This window comes from Salmo salar, chromosome 20 (assembly GCF_965601325.2).
Source record: "Salmo salar chromosome 20, fSalSal1, whole genome shotgun sequence".
Lineage (NCBI taxonomy): Eukaryota > Metazoa > Chordata > Actinopteri > Salmoniformes > Salmonidae > Salmo > Salmo salar.
The window spans coordinates 62270646-62285294 of record NC_138310.1 but is presented as its reverse complement, the minus strand read 5'-3'; the positions used below and the strand labels follow the sequence as shown (position 1 = coordinate 62285294).

General features: G+C 42.5%; 1 protein-coding gene across 2 annotated transcripts in view; it reads left to right on the top strand.

Moving 5' to 3' along the window:
* The window catches only part of LOC106581050 (LIM domain kinase 1), a 109696-nt gene that overhangs the window by 70526 nt on the left and 24521 nt on the right, over positions 1-14649 (top strand). The window lies entirely within an intron of this gene.

Below are 14649 nucleotides of genomic sequence, written 5' to 3'. Positions count from 1 at the left end.
TCATATTCATTTTTAAACAACACAATACTAATGTTTTAACTTAGGAAGAGTTCATAAATCAATATTTGGTGGAATAACCCTGATTTTCAATCACAACTTTCATGCGTCTTGGCATGCTCTCCACCAGTCTTTCACATTGATGTTGGGTGACTTTATGCCACTCCTGGCGCAAACATTCAAGCAGCTCGGCTTTGTTTGATGGCTTGTGACCATCCATCTTTCTCTTGATCACATTCCTAGAGATTTTCAATGGGGTTCAGGTCTGGAGATTGGGCTGGCCATGACAGGGTCTTGATCTGGTGGTCCTCCATCCACACCTTGCTTGACTTGGCTGTGTGGCATGGTGTCACGACTTCCGCCGAAGTCGGTCCCTCTTCTTGTTCGGGCGGCGTTCGGGGGTTGACGTCACCGGCCTTCTAGCCATCGCCGATCCACTTTTCATTTTCCATTTGTTTTGTCTTTGTTTTACACACCTGGTTTCAATTCCCCAATTACATGTTCATTATTTAGCCCTCTGTTTTCCCCATGGTTTTTGTGAGTGATTGTTTTATTGTAAGTTCGGTCCGATGTTTGTGGGCTTGGTATTACCTCATGTATTTGGAAATTTTGAGTAAAGTTCATTGTGTTACTCATCTCTGCTGTCCTGCGCCTGACTCCTCTGCACCAGCTACATCCAGAACCTTACACATGGAGCATTGTCTTGCTGACGACGCTGGGCCAATTGTGCACCGCCCTATGGGACTCCCAATCACAGCGGGATGTGATACAGCCTGAATTCGAACCAGGGACTGTAACGACGCCTCTTGCACTGAGATGCAGTGCATTAGAACGCTGCGCCACTCAGGAGCCAGTTCCCCTACTCTGCGACTCTCAAAGACATGGTGGTTGGAACCAAAAATCTCGAATTTGGACTATCAGACCAAAAGACAGATTTCCACCAGTCTAATGGCCATTGCTTGTGTTTCTTGGCCCAAGCAAGTCTCTTCTTCTTATTGTTGTCCTCTAGTAGTGGTTTCTTTGCAGCAATTCGACCATGAAGGCTTGATTCAAGCAGTCACATCTGAACAGTTGATGTTGAGATGTGTCTGTTACTTGAACTCTGTGAAGCATTTATTTGGGCTGCAATTTCTGAGGCTCGTAACTCTAATGAATTTATCCTCTGCAGCAGAGGTAACTCTGGGTCTTCCTTTCCTGTGGCGGTCCTCATGAGAGCCAGTTTCATCATAGCGCTTGATGGTTTTTGCGACTGCACTTGAAGAAACGTTCAAAGTTCTTGACATTTTCCGCATTTACTGACCTTCATGTCTTAAAGTAATGATGGACTGTCATTTGTCTTTGCTTATTTGAGCTGTTCTTGCCATAATATGGACTTGGTCTTTTACCAAATAGGGCTATCTTCTGTATACCACCTCTACCTTGTCACAATACAACTGATTGGCACAAATGCATTAAAAAGGAAAGCAATTCCACAAATTAACTTTTAACAAGGCACACCTGTTAATTGAAATGCATTCCATGTGACTACCTCATGAAGCTATCATTCTACAATGTAGAAAATTGTGAAAATAAGAAAATCCCTGGAATGAGTAGGTGTGTCCAAACCTTTGACTGGTACTGTATATAAACTCAGCAAAAAAAGAAACGTCCCTTTTTCAGGACCCTGTCTTTCAAAGATAATTCGTAGAAATCCAAATAACTTCACAGATCTTCATTGTGAAGGGTTTAAACACTGTTTCCCATGCTTGTTCAATGAACCATAAACAATTAATGAACATGCACCTGTGGAACGGTCGTTAAGACACTAACAGCTTACAGACGGTAGGCAATTAAGGTCACAGTTATGAAAACTTAGGACACTGAAGAGGCCTTTCTACTGAATCTGAAAAACACCAAAAGAAAGATGCCCAGGGTCCTTGCTCATCTGCGTGAACGTGCCTTAGGCATGCTGCAAGGAGGCATGAGGACTGCAGATGTGGCCAGGGCAATAAATTGCAATGTCCGTACTGTGAGACGCCTGAGACAGCGCTATAGGGAGACAGGACGGACAGCTGATCGTCCTCGCAGTGGCAGATCACGTGTAACAACACCTGCACAGGATCGGTTGTAAGACTGAGGGCTTGTAGGCCTGTTGTAAGGCAGGTCCTCACCAGACATCACCGGCAACAACGTTGCCTATGGGCACAAACCCACCGTCGCTGGACCAGACAGGACTGGCAAAAAGTGCTCTTCACTGACGAGTCGCGGTTTTGTCCCACCAGGGATGCTGGTCGGATTCGCGTTTATCATCGAAGGAATGAGCGTTACACCGAGGCCTGTACTCTGGAGCGGGATCGATTTGGAGGTGGAGGGTCCATCATGGTCTGGGGTGGTGTGTCACAGCATCATCGGACTGAGCTTGTTGTCATTGCAGGCAATCTCAACGCTGTGTGTTACAGCGAAGACATCCTCCTCCCTCATGTGGTACCCTTCCTGCAGGCTCATCCTGACATGACCCTCCAGCATGACAATGCCACCAGCCAGACTGCTCATTCTGTGTGTGTTTTCCTGCAAGACAGGAATGTCAGTGTTCTGCCATGGCCAGCGAAGAGTCCGGATCTCAATCCCATTGAGCTCGTCTGGGACCTGTTGGATCGGAGGGTGAGTGCTAGGGCCATTCCCCCCAGAAATTTCCGGGAACTTGCCTTGGTGGAAGAGTAGGGTAACATCTCACAGCAAGAACTAGCAAATCTGGTGCAGTCCATGAGGAGGAGACTGCACTGCAGTACTTAATGCAGCTGGTGGCCACACCAGATACTGACTGGTACTTTTGATTTTGACCCCCCCTTTGTTCAGGGACACATTATTCCATTTCTGTTAGTCACATGTCTTTGGAACTTGTTCCCGTTTATGTCTCGGTTGTTGAATCTTGTTATGTTCATACAAATATTTACACATGTTAAGTTTGCTGAAAATAAACGCAGTTGACAGTGAGAGGACGTTTCTTTTTTTGCTGAGTTTATATCTTTTTACTCTTTAAACTATAATTTGGGGAAGGATTTATTTTTATATTTTTAAAGACTAAATCACCAAGAATTCAGTTTAAAAATATTTTTATTCATAAAATCTGTTCCCAAATATTACTACAAATAAAAAGAGAGACGTGATTGTGCCTCAATGTAATCAAGGTATGAAATGTTTGTTATTTTATGTTATTTTAAAGTACAATATATTTTTGGGCTTACTTGTGGTCAATTTGCTGGGTACAAATGTTTATAATTATGTTTCGGCACCCGACCATCTGCTCAGGCAAAAATTGTGGCTTAATCTAGTTGCCTACCCCTGCACTAGTGGGAGTGCATTCATGTTTTGTTGATGATAATTTCAAGCACTTTCAATGCTCAACCAAAATGATTCCACACTTTGCAATATACTTTAACTGCATTGGTGTTCATTCACCTCTGATTTTCTTTACATAGGTATTTTTCATTGGTAATCACTAGCTTCTAGTATTCACCACAGTTTCCTAGTACATAGCCAAATATGAATTATCAATAGACAGATTAAAGCTTCCGCTAAGAGTTCTTGGAAATATATCAAAGTCTACATTGTGAAAAGTCCACGCGTGAGTGTAGCCTGTGAGAAATAATCTTAATTGTGCGGTAACCATTTCTATTCTCCCCACCAGTAGCATGTCACACTTTGAAATGTGGTATTTTACCATCAAGCCATTTGAAGTGGGATTTCGCCTGGTTTCTCTCTTTAGTATGTCAAAAAGGACTTAATCCATGTTTATGAGCTGTGGTATGCTCAGTATGCCATCAGGGTTTCCAGCCCAGGTAGATAAAAATGTAAATAGGAATTTTGTATTGCAAATCAGCCGTAGGCAGGCGGCATAGGCAGCGCATGAGTTTTACATTTGGGAAGCTAATTCTCACCATGAAAATGCACCTTTAGAATGAAGCATTCCAGAGTTATGTTAGATAGCCTATTATGCCTAATGTGATGAGTAGATTGGATAGTCATAATTTAGGCTATTAATGCAACTCAATAACTGTTTGCAAAAAAGAGAGCGTAGAGTAGGCCTAGGCTATAGTGCCTTCAGAAAGTATTCATACACACAATAATGACTAAGTTAAAACGTGTTTTTAGAAATGTAGCAAATTTATTGTAAATGAAATACACAAATATCCAATTTAAATAAGTACTCACACCCCTGCGTCAATACTTTGTAGAAGCACCTTTGGTAGCTATTACAGCTGTGAGTCTTTCTGGGTAAGTCGCTAAGAGCTTTCCACACCTGGATTGTGCAATGTTTGTCCATTTATTCTTTTCAAAATTCCTCAAGCTCTGTCAAATTGGTTGTTGATCATTGCTAGACAGCCATTTCCAAGTCTTGCCATGGATTTTCAAGTAGATTTAAGTCAAAACTGTAACTCGGCCACTCAGGAACATTCACTGTATTTTTGGTAAGCAACTCCAGTTTAGATTTGGCCTTGTGTTTTAGGTTATTATCCTGCTGAAAGGTGAATTAATCTCCAAGTGTCACGTCCTGACCAGTAAAGGGGTCATTTGTAATTGTAGTATGGTCAGGGCGTGGTAGGGGGTGTTTGTTTTGTGTGTTTGGGGGTTTTTTGGTTCAAGGGGATTTTGGTTCTAGTTTTCTATGTCTATGTTTATTTTTCTATGTGTGGCCAGGTATGGCTTCCAATCAGAGGCAGGTGTCTTTCATTGTCTCTGATTGGAAGCCATACTTAGGCAGCCTGTTTTTCCTCTGTTTTTGTTGGTGGTTGTTTTCTGTATAGCCGTGTGCCTTACAGAACTGTTTCGTCGTTTGTTTACAGTGGGGGGGGGGGGGGAAGTATTTGATCCCCTGCTGATTTTGTATGTTTGCCCACTGATAAAGAAAGGATCAGTCTATAATTTTAATGGTAGGTTTATTTGAACAGTGAGAGACAGAATAACAACAAAAATATCCAGAAAAACGCATGTCAAAAATGTTATAAATTGATTAGCATTTTAATGAGGGAAGTAAGTATTTGACCCCCTCTCAATCAGAAAGATTTCTAGCTCCCAGGTATATTTTATACAGGTAACGAGCTGAGATTAGGAGCACACTCTTAAAGGGAGTGCTCCTAACCGCAGCTTGTTACCTGTAAAAAAGACACATGTCCACAGAAGCAATCAATCAATCAGATTCCAAACTCTCCACCATGGCCAAGACCAAAGAGCTCTCCAAGGATGTCAGGGACAAGATTGTAGACCTACACAAGGCTGGAATGGGCTACAAGACCATCGCCAAGCAGCTTGGTGAGAAGGTGACAACATTTGGTGCGATTATTCGCAAATGGAAGAAACACAAAAGAACTGTCAATATCCCTCGGCCTGGGGCTCCATGCAAGATCTCACCTCGTGGGGTTGCAATGATCATGAGAACGGTGAGGAATCAGCCCAGAACTACACGAGAGGATCTTGTCAATGATCTCAAGGCAACTGGGACCATTGTCACCAAGAAAACAATTGGTAACACACTACGCCGCGAAGGACTGAAATCCTGCAGCGCCCGCAAGGGCCCCCTGCTCAAGAATACATATACATGCCCGTCTGAAGTTTGCCAATGAACATCTGAATGATTCAGAGGACAACTGGTGAAAGTGTTGTGGTCAGATGAGACCAAAATGGAGCTCTTTGGCATCAACTCAACTCACCGTGTTTGGAGGAGGAGGAATGCTGCCTATGACCCCAAGAACACCATCTCCACCGTCAAACATGGAGGTGGAAACATTATGCTTTGGGGGTGTTTTTCTGCTAAGGGGACAGGACAACTTCACCGCATCATTTGACGGGGCCATGTACTGTCAAATCCTTCCCTCAGCCAGGGCATTGAAAATGGGTCGTGGATGGGTATTCCAGCATGACAATGACCCAAAACACACGGCCAAGGCAACAAAGGAGTAGCTCAAGAAGAAGCACATTAAGGTCCTGGAGTGGCCTAGCCAGTCTCCAGACCTTAATCCCATAGAAAATCTGTGGAGGGAGCTGAAGGTTTGAGTTGCCAAACGTCAGCCTCGAAACCTTAATGACTTGGAGAAGATCTGCAAAGAGGAGTGGGACAAAATCCCTCCTGAGATGTGTGCAAACCTGGTGGCCAACTACAAGAAACGTCTGACCTCTGTGATTGCCCACAAGGGTTTTTCCACCAAGTACTAAGTCATGTTTTGCAGAGGGGTCAAATACTTATTTCCCTCATTAAAATGGAAATCATTTTATAACATTTTTGACATGCGTTTTTTTTCTGAATTTTTTTGTTGTTATTCTGTCTCTCACTGTTCATATAAACCTACCATTAAAATTATAGGCTGATCATTTCTTTGTAAGTGGGCAAACGTACAAAATCAGCAGGGGATCAAATACTTTTTTCCCCCACTGTATTTTGTTTGAGTGTTCTCTTTAAATAAAGAAGGAAGATGAGCACTATACCCGCTGCGCCTTGGTCTGTCCCTTACGACGCCTATGACACCAAGTGTCTGGTGGAAAGCAGACTGAACTAGATTTTCCTCTAGGATTTTGCCTACTTTGCTCCATTCCGTTTCTTTTTGATCCTGGAAAACTCCCCTGTCCTTAACGATTACAAGCATACCCAAAACATGATGCAGCCACAAACATAACACTTTGTATTCAGTACAAGAAGTTGGTTGCTTTGCCACATGTTTTGCAGTATTACTTCAGTGCCTTGTTGCAAACAGGATGCATGTTTTGGAATATTTTAATATATTCTTCTTTTCACTCAATTAGGTTAATATTGCGGAGCAACTACAATGTTGTTGATCAAATCTCAGATTTCTCCTATCACAGCCATTAAACTCGAACTGTTTTAAGTCAGCATTGGCCTCATGGTGAAATACCTAAATGTTTTTTTTACCCATCTGCTATTAGGTGCCCTTCCTTACGAGGCATTGGAAAACCTCCCTGGTCTTTGTGGTTGAATCTGTTTGAAATTCACTGCTCAATTGAGGGACCTTACAGATCATTGTATGTGTGGGGTACAGAAATTAGGTAGTCATTAAAAAATGATGTTAAATGCTATTATTGTACACACAGTGAGTCCATGCAACTTATTATGTGACTTGTTAATTAAGCAAATGTTTACTCCTGAACTTATTTAGGCTTGCCATAAAAAAGGCCTTGAATACCTATTGCCTCAAACATTTGATTTTTCATTTTTATTCATTTGTAAAAAATCCAAAAACATAATTCCACTTTGGTGTTATTGTGAGTAGGCCAGCGACAAAAAATGTCAAGGCTGTAACACAACAAAATGTGGAAAAAGTTAGATGGTGTGAATACTTTCTGAAGGCACTGTATAGGCTATATCATTTTGGCAAATTAATTAAATTTACTTTAGGGGAAGCTTAGCTAGCCTTATGGACGTGCTGCCTATGGCAGATGGTATGTCAGGTTGGTTGGGATTCTAGCCTGAATTCTAACATAACATTTTTCTTAGTGTAGAGTAAAGCTATTCTGTTGTATATCGATTCTTGTTTGAACCGACTAGCCCTCTAAACTCTCACCTGAGAATATCCTTTCTTTCACAATCTACTGAGACACCTCTAATTCACAACACTTTTCTTATCTGGCTTCCTCTTCCATATAATGTCTGTCTGATTTCATCTTTGATAGCAGGGTGGTGGTGGGAGAGTACATCTTGTGCTTGTTGTTAAACTGTAAGAATGACTTGTTTGGGCACCAGGTTCAAATAAGGGTGATATATTGAGAAATATGTTAAAGATGACAACAACATTTGAGCCTGGTTGATTTCACATTGAGGCTGCTAAGTTTCTACATTATAATGTGCTTTCTCTCTGCAATGTGTGAAGACATGATGTCATCTCCTCTCATTCCATGACCTCTGGGTCTGAAAAAAACCTCTCACCAGAAATATATTAGTCTAGTCTGCCTCTTTCTTCTTTCACTCTCTGTCCTTTATTGTTGTCTTTATTCAATCTCCCAGAAGCCTTTTCACTGACGACCTTGACCTGACCTCTGGACAGAACAATCCCACCACACTAAGATTAAGATCACGCCTACCAAAATTTGACCACCGCTTTTAACCCAACCTCTCTGAAAGACACACATACATATACACACACATACATAGGTTTTGGAGAGGTGCTGGGGGCTGCCACACTGGGAACCCGGGGAGCTGTTGTTGTGGGGAGTTTAAGTGCCTTGCTCAAAGTTTTGCAAATTTATAAAAAATAAAAACCTGAAATATCTTATTTACATAAGTATTCAGACCCTTTGCTATGAGACTTGAATTTGAGCTCAGGTGCATCCTGTTTCCATTGATCATCCTTGAGATGTTTCTACAACTTGATTGGAGTCCACCTGCGGTAAATTCAATTGATTGGACATGATTTGGAAAGGCACACAGCTGTCCCACAGTTGACAGTGCATGTCACAGCAAAAACCAAGCCATGAGGTCGAAGGAATTGTCCGTAGAGCTCTGAGACAGGATTATGTCGAGGCACAGATCTGGGGAATGGTACCAAAACATTTCTGTAGCACTGAAGGTCCCCAAGAACACAGTGCCCTCCATCATTCTTAAATGGAAGAAGTTTGGAACCACCAAGACTCCTCCTAGAGCTGGCCGCCTGGCCAAACTGAGCAATCGGGGGAGAAGGGCCTTGGTCAGGGAGATGACCAAGAACCCGATGCTCACTCTGACAGAGCTCTGGCGTTCTTCTGTGGAGATGGGAAAACCTTCCAGAAGGACAACCATCTCTGTAGCACTCCACCAATCAGGCCTTTATGGAAATCTAGCACCATCCCCACGGTGAAGCATGGGGTTGGCAGCATCAGGCTGTGGGGATGTTTTTCAGCGGCAGACTGGGAGACTAGTCAGGATCGAAGCAAAGATGAATGGGGCAAAGTACAGAGAGATCCTTGATGAAAACCTGCTCCAGAGCGCTCAGGACCTTAGACTGCTGCGAAGGTTCACCTTCAAACGTTACAACAACCCTAAACACACAGCGAAGACAACGCAGGAGTGGCTTTGGGACAAGTCTCTGAATGTCCTTGAGTGGCCCAGCCAGAGCCTGGACTTGAACCTGATCAAACATCTCTGGAGAGACCTGAAAATCGCTGTGCAGCAACGCTCCCCACCCAACCTGACAGAGCTTGAGAGGATCTGCTAAGAAGAATGTGAGAAACTCCCCAAATACAGATGTGCCAAGCTTGCAGCGTCATACCCAAGAAGACTTGAGGCTGTACCTTTCTGCCAAAGGTGCTTCAACAAAGTACTGAGTAAAGGGTCAGAATACTTATGTAAATGTGATATTTCATTTTTATTTTATTTTATATTAGCAAACATTTTTACAAATCTATTTTTGCTTTGTCATTATGGGGTATTGCGTATAGATTGATGAAGGGGAAAAAAAGATTTAATCAATTTTAGAATAGGGCTGTAACATAACAAAATGTGGAAAATATCAAGTGGTCTGATTACTTTCCGAAAGGCACTGTATTTTGTTAATGCTTATGGTGAACCCTGTTTTGAGGTAATATGTTCAGTAACTCTAGCCACTCTTAGAGAGTTAGTGCTTTTTGTGGTCACTTAGTTAGGAATAAATATATATTTTTTAACATCCTGGAGCAGACCTTTTTGACGTGCACACACACACACACACACACACACACACACACACACACACTCATTCAATGTGTTTTGCTCTCTACCATTTATAGCAAGGATTTGTATGTCTATGTCCTTCTCTGTATCTATGCATCCGTGCAAGAGTGTGTGTCATTTACACTCAACCCACAGCCAGGCTTCTGCAGTGCAATCTTAGTAATTAACCACCCACCCAGCGGAGGCCAGCAGAGTCCAAAGGGAATCAGAGATGGCAGCTAGAGCTCGCCCTTCCCTGCCATGCCACCTGCTACCCATTACCCAGAGTCCTCTACAGGGCCAGATGTATCACTCACAATCCCCTTACAGTGCAAAGAAACCACTGACGTCCGACCACGGTATAGTCCAACTAAAACGGTCAGGCAATCACGTTATCACAAAGATGTCAGACCAATGGTGTTATAGATGGACGGACCAACTGACCGACCGAACCGAGCAGCAGACAAGGTCAACTTCCTCTGCTAACTTTTCATTCCCTGCGCCCTGGACATATGGCGTGATGCAGTCCAATCCCACACGCCCTCTCTTGGCATCAGGCCAGCCAAACAGGTCAGACTACATTTCGTCAGCCCACAAAAAGCATCCTCTGAAAGAGGGTTTTGTTTGTTGGAGCCGGGATAGAGAAAGCACTCCAAAACCGTGTGATGCAATGTGACTGTGACTCAGTCTGCTGATTGAAATGTTACATTGTTTAGGTCGTTTTGGTCGGACAAGAGAACAGAATGAATAGAGACATTTCTCACCGTGCCTCTGCTTTCGATGAGTTTTTCCTATAAGGAGTCCAGAGCCTCAGATCAATGTAAGCAGACATAATGCCTCATTCAACCACTGTTAGGATTTGTGAACTAGTGTCACTCACCCTACATTCAAGATTATATGGCCGTCTTTGTACATTTTCAAGAAGCTTAACACTTGAACTTACATCTGTATGTAAGCCCTATCCTCTGTCAACCATGATCACAGAATTCTCCTCATGTAGGATGAGCTCAAGTAATTTCACAGATGAAACCATTTCCTGTGTTGCCAATATGTCCCCCCCCCTTCTCTGTCTCTCTCCCCCGCCACCTCTCTCTTTCTATCTCTCTGTTTTCGCCATTGACTTCTGCAGCCTTGATTAGATGAGTGGTCAGAGTTAGGGGGCAGTTATTTATAATGCCTGTTCTGTTCAAGGTGATTTATGACTTGGACACAGAGCCAAGTGCAGTAATTGAATCCACTGTCCTGCTGCCTCCCTCCCCGTTGCCTCCCTCTCTCCTGCCTCCCTGGCTTCTACCTCCCTCACTGCTGACTACAGAAGAACCTCAGAGATAGTGTTTTTTGGACATTAGTTAGCAGTAAAGAAATGTGCCGTTTCTCAAACCGCTTAGGTTCATTACTCTGGTATAGTGTTGCCGTGTCCGGCGGGAGTAGGTAGGCTATGTCCCTGCAGGTATTCAAACGGAGTCGCCATGACCCCAAGGCAAGCATGCCAACCACAGCCCCAAGAGAATGAACTCCCTTGGGTGGTTAATAATGCATTTAAAGGCCAGGGTCATTTCAGTATTGTTATGAGTGGATGGATATTGGGAAATATACATATTTTCAAGAAACTTTACAGTACATGATATGTCCCTCCCTTTCACGGACAATCCCAGTTCAGCAACTTCTTATAACAACTCCCACTGGTGTGAGACAGCACATTGTTTAGGTGGGAGTAGTGTTGTTTTCTAAATGTCTCATAATCGTCTCTATGGTCTGATTAGCCTTTGGTGACTGTTAGGAAAGACACTCACTTTCAGATATTAAGACTGTACGATGTTCAGTTTGTCACCATGGTGATTGAGCAATAGTCAGTGAACAAAATGTCAGATTCTGAAATTAGGGTGGGAGCTGGTTTGTTTGTGTCTGATCAGATGTGCCTGGGGGTGAGTGTTTGGAAGTAGACTTGATTTACTGTAACAGTTTCAGCATGTCACCGTAGAGGTTGAGCAACATTGGAAAGGTAGCAGGAATGTGTGTGAAATACAGAAAGGGGGCTTACACTTCCTTCCTGCTAAGGTTTTAGTGAGGTGGAATTTATTTACCATGACTTGCCTGCCTAGTCTTGTTTGACTGCCTACAATGACTTTGTCAACATTTTCCATCCCACACCATAGAATGGAAAGATCTTTACATATTCACATGTATCCACACACAACAATATGAACTTCAACCTGGTCTGACACTTTGATGAGCGTCTTGAGAACTCCATCATTTATGACATTTTGGTGCCTTTTCAGATTCATAATTCTTTGCTTTTTAGTGGGGTTTTCCAATTCTATTATACTTGTGGTGGCATGTTCACATTCCTCCCCAATAGAAACCTGTATCTAATGACATTTTGACCAGTTCTGTTTTATTTAAAAATACAAACCACCTCCATGGAAATTAGTTTATTTCCCTACTAGTGAAATTCTCTAAACATGGTGTGTTATGTGACTGTTTCTCAGTGGGTTGTCTTTGTTAGCTTCAAACAGCTAAATGTTAGTCCTCCACGACTGATGTCTGTCCAAAGCAACATTTTGAAGAAGGAGAACATCGTCTGGCACTAGTCTTCTCCACCACTGTCTGCCTGTCTTCCCTCCTGAATTGTAGTGTTTCATTTTTTACTCCTTTCTAGCTCCTTTTCAAATGAGCAGCAGGGAAAGTCATCCAGCCTGAAATAATGTATTAAGATCGTTGTCTGTCTGTGACTCTGTGGCACCTGGACAGGATCACTGATGCTATAGATCCCTAAATAACATGTAAACATGCCACTGCCACACCCTGACCTGGCACTCCACAATGGTCACTGTGTTCAGACAGTAATCACGTCATCATGTTATGGTATGATGTGGTGATGCGTTGTGTTTCTCTGCTTCACATTTTATATTTAAAGAGCAGACAATATTAACAGTTACTGTATTCTTAAAGTCACAATCTGGGATATTTACAGTGCCTTCAGAAAGTATTCAGACCCCTTGACTTTTTCCACATTTTTACGTTACAGCCTTATTCAAAAATAGATTTTTTTAAATTAAATCCTCAGCAATCTACACACAATACTCCAAAATGACGAAGCGAAAACAGGTTTTTAGAATGTTTTGCAAAAACAAAAACAGAAATACCTTGTTTACATAAGTATTCAGACCCTTTGCTATGAGACTCGAAATTTAGCTCAGGTGCATCCTGTTTCCATTGATCATCCTTGAGATGTTTCTACAACTTGATTGCAGTCCACCTGTGGTAAATTCAATTGATTGGACATGATTTGGAAAGGCACACACCTGTCTATATAAGGTCCCACAGTTGACAGTGCATGTCAGAGCAAAAACCAAGCCATGAGGTTGAAGGAATTGTCCGTAGAGCTCAGAGACAGGATTGTGTCGAGGCACAGATCTGGGGAAGGGTACCAAAAAATTTCTGCAGCATTGAATGTCCAAGAACACAGTGGCCTCAATCGTTCTTAAATGGAAGAAGTTTAGAACCACCAAGACTCTTCCTAGAACTGGCCGCCCGGTCAAACTGAGCAATCGGGGGAGAAGGGTCTTGGTCAGGGAGGTCACCAAGAACCCGATGGTCACTCTGACAGAGCTCTAGAGTTCCACTGTGGAGATGGGAGAACCTTCCAAAAGGACAACCATCTCTGCAGCACTCCACCAATCAGGCCTTTATGGTATCGGCCAGACGGAAGGCACTCCTCAGTAAAAGGCACATGACAGCCCTCTTGGAGTTTGCCAAAAGGCATCTAAAGACTCTCAGACCATGAGAAACAAGATTTTCTGGTCTGATGCCACCAAGATTGAACTCTGTGGCCTGAATGCCAAAGAAGCAAGGTGGTGGCAGCATCATGCTGTGGGGATGTTTTTCAGCGGCAGGGACTGAGAGACTAGTCAGGATCGAGAGAGATCCTTGATGAAATCCTGCTCCAGAGCTCTCAGGACCTCAGACTGGGATGAAGGTTCAACTTCAAACAGGACAACGACCCTAAGCACACAGCCAAGACAACGCAGTAGTGGCTTCGGGACAAGTCTCTGAATATCCTTGAGTGGGCCAGCCAGAGCCCGGACATGAACTCAATCAAAAATCTCTGGAGAGACTTGACAATAGCTGTGCTGCAATGCTCCCCATCCAACCTGACTGAGCTTGAGAGGATCTGCAGAGAAGAATGGTAGAAACTTCCCAAATACAGATGTGCCAAGCTTGTAGCGTCATACCCAAGAAGACTCAAGGCTGTAATCGCTGCCAAAGGTGCTTCAACAAAGTACTGAGTAAAGGGTCTGATTATTAGCAAACATTTATAAAAACTTGTTTTTGCTTTATCATTATGGGGTATTGTGTGTTGATTGATGATGAAAAAAAATGATTTAATCAATTTTAGAATAAGGCTGTAACCTAACAAAATGTGGAAAAGGTCAAGGGGTATGAATCCTTTCCAAAGGCATTGTACAATGGCCATTTCAATTAATGATATACATCTAACTGTTCCTTTATTTTGGCAGTTACCTGTAGGTTACCCATTGATTCTTGATATACAAAAAATGTATAACTGCCTCATGAGCTTAGTACAACTGTCTTACCCTATCATAGCCCCAAATATAAGATTGTATTACCTCATTATGGTGTTGAGTTTTCTTCTTAGGTGTTTGCTGGTCCAGGTGGTTTATACAGTATATTGTGTTTAGGTTTTAAAACGCATGTTTGAACTGTAATCTTTCAATGTGTGCTTTTACAGATGTAGGACCTTCATTTTATCACTGAGGAAATGTGAAATCTGTATTGTAATTTTGAGGTTTAAAAATGCTTCGGAAGTTTGTAGTTTCCACTTTGAAGTTTCAGACTTGATTTTCCCTTATGAAAAATGAATCAACCCCAACAAAAATGTCCATTCATTATAATCCACATAATAATTCACATTTCCTGTTGCTGCAGTATTATTTTCCAGCTGTAGCAAACTGGCTCAAATTAAGATCCTATGTTTGTAG